Consider the following 8,061-nt stretch of genomic DNA (forward strand, 5'->3'; position numbering starts at 1 on the left):
GCGGCGCGCGGGGCGGACGGCGGCGCGAGCGATCGACGCTGCCGCTGTTGTTGTGGAGCCGAGCCCGCCGCCGCTCACTCCGCCATGTTGCCGCCCCCTGCCTGCGGTAGCCGCCAGGGCGCCTGCGCCGAGCCCGTCGGGGGAGTGGCTGTGCCGGGCCCCCCCAGCCGGCCGGGCACAGGTGAGCAGGTGCGCGGGGGCCGCGGGGCCGCCTCCCGCCGGTGAGCCCCGGGCCGCCGCCCTCCCGCCCCGGGGACACCTCGCAACGCCGCTCAAAGGGACGGGGTGGCGGCCGGCCGCGCCCCGCAGCCCCAGCGCGCCCCCTGCGGGAGGGGCGAGTACTGCCCCCCTGCACAGCCCCGGGGCTGCGGGGACAGGCAGGTGCGCTCTCCTGGCCCCTCCCGGGACGCTGCTGGTGAGGGGTCTGAGCTGCCCCCAGCCGGCTGAGCAGACCCACGCGGGGCTCCTTGGGCGACCCCTGCGCTTTCCATCCAGCCGCTGTGGGCTCTATCGTGCGTTTTCCTCACTGGTCCCAGGCTGTTGTGTGAGAAAAGTGACCGCGCACTGGAACAGATTGCCCAGAGAGGTTGTGGAGTCTCCCTCACTGGAGATATTTAAGAACCATCTGGACGCAATACTATGCCATGTGCTCTAGGATGACCCTGCTTGAGCAGAGAGGTTGAACCAAATGAACCACTGTGGTCCCTTCCGATCTGACCCATTCTGTGATTCTGTGGAAGTGTTTGGGTAGGGGGGACGTTTTGGGTGGGTTTTTTTAGCAAATCCAGGCTTAGCGAGTGGTCAGGTTGGAGTGAGGGTGTCAAGGGCAGTGCTTGCTTCTGAGCTGGATTCCCATTAGGTATGGGGAGGGACAGGGTGAAACCCTTGGGGTCATCCATCCTGAGAGCTCATGTGCTGCTTGTTCAAGGAAAAGTATATTTCCAGGGTTGTTCTTAATACTTGCATTCTTGCTCAGTGGTGGTGTCACATACAGAAATGTCCAGTCAACAGCAGTTTTACCAAGCCCTTTGTTTGCAGAGATGTTCATGGCAATGAGCATTTTTTTCAAGCCTCTCCAGTACCAGAGAAACAGAAGTACCTGCAACATTTTGAGGAGGGTCAAATTATTCTAATAGTTTTTTGAATAAAGTTGTATATATTTGCATGTGCTGGAGATAATCCATACCTTTCAAAAATATGTTCTTTTCTTCATAGTGACTGTCATCACAAAGTTGAATTTTACAACAGATCTTGTCCCCTGGTCTCAGAATATGGTTCATCCTGACTTTTCTGTAACCCCACATTTGGGAATTTGGATTGCTGGTCCTCCTATTCAGCTTTGAGTAATAAACTGCATGAACACAATGAATCAGCAGAACTCAATCAGTACATCCTCCAGGATTACAGCAGATGCTCTAAGCTCCCCCAAGAGAAGAAAGAAAAGACCTCAGCTCTCTACTAAGGTGCATTTGTTCTATGTGCTTGTAGGTACAGTATGTTACATTTGTTTGTTGGCAAGGGCCGTAGGTGCTTGTGGGTATGCATTGCCCGGGTGCATCAACATGACTAAAACAGTGGCTAACTGTGAATCATGGAACCACCACTATTTCAGAAAGCTGAAAAAGATGAGAAGAAAACCCAAAAGATCAGTTGTGAGAGGCAAGAAAGCACAGTTTTCTTGAAAGTAAATTCCTTTACAGTTTGCCACCAAACACAAGCAATCATGTATGATTCAGAATAAAGGTATACTCGAATTTTGTATACTCTTGGAGGTGACACAGGTTCTATTCCCACCGGTCCTACCGCAGAACTACCAAAACTGAATGCACATTCACTTAACTGCTTTCAAGAATGCATGACCTTTTTAGCAAAACTGAAACCTAAGACTAGAGCTCTTAGTCACTAAAAATTGTAACCTCTTTAGGAGCTAACACCCAGCACTTCTCTCTACTATTCTCACATTCACATCTGCATGGTGAGATGTGTTGCTGCAAATAGTGTGGTTGGTTGAAAGCTTCATGTTGGCTGATAAGTTGACTAGATTTCTTGTTCTGATTCGTCGCATGGCTACTGCCTGTTAAATGGGTAGGAATTTAAGTTATAATTGCTTTTCTATTGGTAAGTACATTAATTTGGATCTCTATTGACTTACTGACTTTTAACAGTCCCAAAATAACTTTGAAATTTCAGAACCATTGTTAAATTTGCTTAAAATTTGTCAGTGACTACTTCATCTTTGTGGTGCAACAGATGGACTGGAAGCACATAACTGCATAAACTTCCTTTCTCTAGAAAAACAGGATAACAAAATAGAGTTTGATATGTTTCATTATCCATTCCATACTTCATACAACTATTCATGGAAGACTGTCATTTACCCATGTACCCAGTAATTCTTGACTACAGCTGTTCCATATACATACATTCCTCCACATTGAATTTCTGATAAAGTGGCATGAGTTTTATTAGAAGTTGTATTAGTGAAATCCTTTATTATATACTTTCCAGTTTGAACTGGTTGACATTTCCTCTACTGAGATCACATAACACATTACATGTAGTGTGGGGGAAAAAAAGAACACAAAAAAATTAAAAGAAGGTGAATTCCTAACATTATGTTTAACAGGTTCCTTTAGTTCTTAAATGAATTTTTGGTTTGACAAATAAATTTTTACAAAATCATGTTCTTTTTATTTTTATAAGCTAGAACGTTGTTCAGTAGTAGCTGTCTTCTCTAATCAACAGTGTTTGTTTTTGATAAGCAAACTTTCAGTGAGGTGAGCCATTCATCAACTCATGTGAACATTATTGTAGCACTGGCATTCTTAAAGAACAACAAATTTGAAACATTAATCTCAGCCCTGTAGTAATTGCAGCTCTGGTGTTCGTTTGCTGCCATTCTAACTTCATCAGGCTGAAAATTAAGAGTACATACACAAGAAATGCTACAGAACATGATTCATTTCTTTCCTTTTAAAATAACATTTATGTCTTCTTCTTGATATTGACATATTCACTGCAAAGACTGTGAATTTCTCAGTGACAATTTCATTCATGAGATGGATAGTTGGATCTCTGTCTAGCAAGGTGTTATACATTAGCAAATCACAGTATTTGCAAAATTATAACCATTTTCGGGTCAGCATGCAAGATCAGTCATTGACACAGGCTAACACCATGTGTAGAAGGATGCTGTACATTCCTTTATCCTTCGCTGGATATCCTTCACAGGACTGAGGACAAGATCTGATCTTGTCTCTTTCTGTACCTTTTGTAACACTTGCCTCCCACTGAAATGAGAGAAAGCAATCCCTTTGCTTCCAGAGCATACTTTTCACTCAACTGTAGTAGTTGACAGGAGTTTTTTTCTGTTATATTCTTCAGATTTTCTCAGAATCCATTCTCTGTAAATGCCAGAAGGTGGTCTCAAATATAACAACAACAACAACAACAAAAACCACAACAAAACAAACAAACAAAACAAACAAACAAAAAAAACCCCTGTATCCATGTTCCTAGGTTTACAGCAAACAAACAGATAGGGAAGAAAAATAAAACTAACAGTAGTGTGACGTTTTAGCTCATTTTTTATTTCAGTTCTGAAATAAATTCTAGCAATACTACTTCATTTTTGGGAGGTAAAAAATTATGTAGTCATTCAACTAAGAAAGCATGGAAAAACATGCTTTAGAAGACAGACTCTTGGCTACAAAACATGGAACTGTTTTGGTGAATACGGACTGCTCTGTACAGGCATATGTTTACACTGAATCTTAGGGAAAAAATATTATTTTTTAAATAGTGAAATGCTGTAGATCCAGACTGAACCATGTTTGAAAGAAGTAGAGAATTTTCTTTTGTCTACCGCTGTAGCATTGAAATACTGCTTGCTTTACCATGTCCGTATGAGGATTCCTGTTGTGTTTAATTAGATTATTCCCATGAGTAAGGGTAATGTGATTTGTTCCTGCGCCAGGCTCAGGAAGGGCCATTAGCCCCTCTCTCTTGAAAACCAGGATTTCTTGTAAGTGCAAAAAAAATCCCTGGGAAATACTAACTGAAAGGCCATCAGAGCATCTAAACTTACCCTGCCATGCATACGTGTTGCACCAAATAGAATCATGGAATGGTTTGGGTTTGGAAAGGGACCTCAAATATCATCTAGTTCAACCCCCTCTGCCATGGGCAGGAACACCTTCCGCTAGACCAGATTACTCAAAGCCCCTCCAACCTGGCCTTGAACACCTTTGGAGATGGGGCATCCACAGCTTCTCTGGGCAATTTATTCCAGAGCCTCACCACCCTCACAATAAAGATTTTCTTTCTAATATCTAATCTTAACCTACTCTCAGTTTAAAGCCCTTCCCCCTTGTCTTATCATGCATGCCTTTATAAAAATTCTCTCTCTGTCTTACTTACAGGCCCCCTTTAGGTTCTGGAAGGTGCTATAAGGTCTCCCTGGAGCTTTCTCTTCTCCAGGCTGAATGATCCCAACTCTCTCAGCCTGTTATCATAAGGAGAGGTGTTCCAGTCATACGATCGTTATCATGACCCTCCTTTGGTCTTACTTCAACAGGTCTACATCCTTCTTATGTTTGGGGCACCAAAGGTGGACACTGTACTGTAGGTGTGGTCTCACCAGAGCTGAGTGGAGGGGGAGAATCATGTCCCTCAACCTGCTGGCCATACTGCTTTTGGGGCAGCTATGGATACGATTGGCTTTCTGGGCTGCAAGCACAAATTGCTGATTCAAGTCCTCTTCATGGCTGCTCTCAATCCTTTCTCTGCTCAGCCTGTCTTTGTGCTTGGGATTGCCCTGATCCAGGTGCAGGACCTTTCTCTTGGCCTTGTTGAATTTCATGTGGTTGGCACAGGCCCACCTCTAATGACACCCTTCCATGTGACAGGGTGCATTAAAGCACAAGTAAAAAAAAATGGTTAGAATTTTTTGCTACTCTAACTGTAAATAATTTTTACATGCTTCTTCTATAGCTTCTTACTTTGGTCTTGAAAAAGATAAATATTAAAAAAAAAAAGCCTTCTAGGTATTTCCAGAGGCAAGTTTTGTTACACCCTCTGCAATTTCAGAAACACTGTAACAGACCTTCCAAGTGAGACTATAAACATTTCAATCACAATGAAGCAGATGAAGAGAGTATGACTTCAGTAAGTTATTTTGATTTTCATTGCAACAGGTTACCCAAATAATTCAGTTGCAATTTTTAAAAAAATATAGTTACTATATATAAGGAAATTATATTAATCAAAATTAAATTTCTTGTTTTTACACTCAGAGCAGTAAAAATAAAATATACATTTTGTTTGTTCTAATGGCTGTAAATTCTACTGAGAAGAATTCATTAAACAAAAGCTTCTAGAGTAAAAAGAGATAATAGTCTGAGAAGTAGTAAAACAATAACCAGATCCACATAAAATATAACTTTTACCTTTAAATGAAGATATATATTCAATTGGTCATTTTTTCTTAATTGCTTTTATTACAGTATAATCATAGTAAAAGTTGCATAGATGTAAATAGCAAGATTCATATTATTACAGGAAACACATAGAACAATTTTTTATGGTAATGCATTGCTTAGGTTCTTGGCTTTGAAAGGGTTTATTCCATGATTGTTTCACAAATCTTTCTTTAAAACAATGAGTTTGAGCTGCTTAATCCATTTCGATGTTTTATTCTCATCTTTTTTATGTTTTGCAAACTTAACCATGGCAACCTTATTAGTACTGAAATTAATACAATGATTTTCAGTATTGAAGTTATTATTAGATCAATTATTGCAATGGTCAGTTATTAATATTGACCTCTTTGTTGGTTCTCTCCATAACTGATTTTTTGTTTCATTGTTATTGATATCTCAACTCCTTGATCTGTAGATGCTTCAATCTATATTGTTGGCTCTTGCATAATGGGAATGTAGTAACATGAGGGCCCATAAAGATCTATTTTCTAGATAGCAGTAAGGATCTTAAGAAAAATCATGTTAGTCTCTCCTCCCCTGATATTTTCTACTCTTTTTTAAGCACTCTGTTTTCATACAGCACATCGAACTGTCAGCTAACTTAAAGAATTATCCTTTGATGTTCATCACAGTGTGGCCAAATCACAGTCAGTCCACACTGCCATTGTTATTCCAAGACACTTTTTACAACTAGATTTCCATGAGCTTTTTTAAGCATAAAATATTTTTTCTTATAAATTCCAAACTCTAATTAGGGTTAAAATTATGTAGCTCTTACAAAATTAGTCCAGGTGTCTTAAAAATTATAGAACAAGCAAGTATTATTTTAAGCTCGATATGTATGAGACAATTATCGCTACTTTTGACATTTCTCTTGTAGTGTTTCTAGACAATAATTTATGATGGAAATTAACTTTTGGTGGAAACAATTCCGTATTGCAATGAACTAATTGTTGTTATGAACTATACATACTTGTTGAAGAAACAGACCTAATTCGTTAGCAAATTATATTTATTTTATATGCCCTTCATGTGCTCGCTTGTGCTACATGAAACCAAATAAATGTTTATACAGAAAGGATATTGTCACATACTGCAGTATGACCAACAATAGGAGACAAAAAGGATCGCAAGGTCTTGTATCTTGTTTTTATCAAATTATACCTTTAAAGACTTAACATTTATAATACACTAAGGAACAGAGATCAACGGAAAGTTTAAAATGGATAAGATAATTTATCTCAACAAAGTATATGTGTTTGATGGCCTAATTTTATTATGGGGTAGCACTCAATAGTTTATTGATGTATCATTGATATTATCAGCAGGAACCTACAGTAACTATGGGTATTATTTCCTGCTCTACTCAGATTGTTAGGATGCAACTGGAGTACTGTGTCCTGTTCTAACCCCCACAATTCAAGAAAGATGTGGACATACTGGAGATTGTCCAAACAAGGGCTGTGAAGATGATCGAAGGGCTGGAGAACATGCCCTACAAGGAAAGGCTGAAGGAGTATCATCTTTTCACTGTGAAGAAGAGAAGGCTCAGGGGAGACCTCATCACAGTATTCCAGTACCTTAAGAGAATCTACAAGGAAGACGGAGACTCCCTTCACAAGGAGCCACATGGAGAAGACAAAGGGCAGTGGGTACAAGTTGTACTGGGAAAGTTGCCATAAGAAAGAAATTTTTTACATTGAGAACACTCATCAGTTGGAACAACTTCCCCAGGGATGTGTAAAATCTTCATCACTAGAGGTTAAGATGCAATCGGACAGGGTGCTACATAATCTCATCTGGGCTCTCTTTCCCATGAAAGGTTGGCCACATGATTTTTGGACATTTCTTCCAACCTGGGCTTTCTATGGTTCAGTGATTCTATGATTATCTTCCTATGTTGGAAATAGTTAAAAAAACCCCAGCAAAACCAACAAACACCCAGTAAACACGTTTATTATATTCCTGCAAAGCAATTGACTTCAGAGAAGGTTCATGAACGAAAATGCACGAAGGATTTATCCAAAGGGATTTATTTAGTTGCTTGTTTGCTTGCACTAAAATGAGAAGGTGTTATTTGGGATGGTTCTTTTTTGACATCATTGCCAAACAAACAAACAAACAAAAGTAACCATCTATCACCTAGAGAAGAAAGAGCTATGAAACCCTTCTTCCTCGATTTTCAAGCGTTATTTATTTTTCCTTACTTTAGGACTACCTTTCTGGATATTTATTGATATTGTCTTAATGATTTCAATCTATGACTGTAAAAGAAGGGATGTGGTACAAAGCAGAGAAAAGGACATATTTCTGGATGTTTACAGCTGACCCAAGAAAGTAAGTAAAAATTACTCTGTCATCAGAATCCCAAAAGGGTTTAAGGTCATGATCTTGAGTTACTTGCTCAGCATCTTTCCTGAGGTAGTGCTTAAAGCTAGACTGGCTACTACATTTGAGACCTTACAGTATTGTGTAGAGCAGAAAGACTATGTCATATGTCTTGCAGACTACACCTTTTAAAGAAAAAAATGCCAGTGTTGTTTGCTTTTTTTGCTTCAACATGATGTCATTGACTCTGACT

This window comes from Corapipo altera, unplaced genomic scaffold (assembly GCF_003945725.1).
Source record: "Corapipo altera isolate COAL_440 unplaced genomic scaffold, ASM394572v1 0, whole genome shotgun sequence".
Classification (NCBI taxonomy): Eukaryota; Metazoa; Chordata; class Aves; order Passeriformes; family Pipridae; genus Corapipo; species Corapipo altera.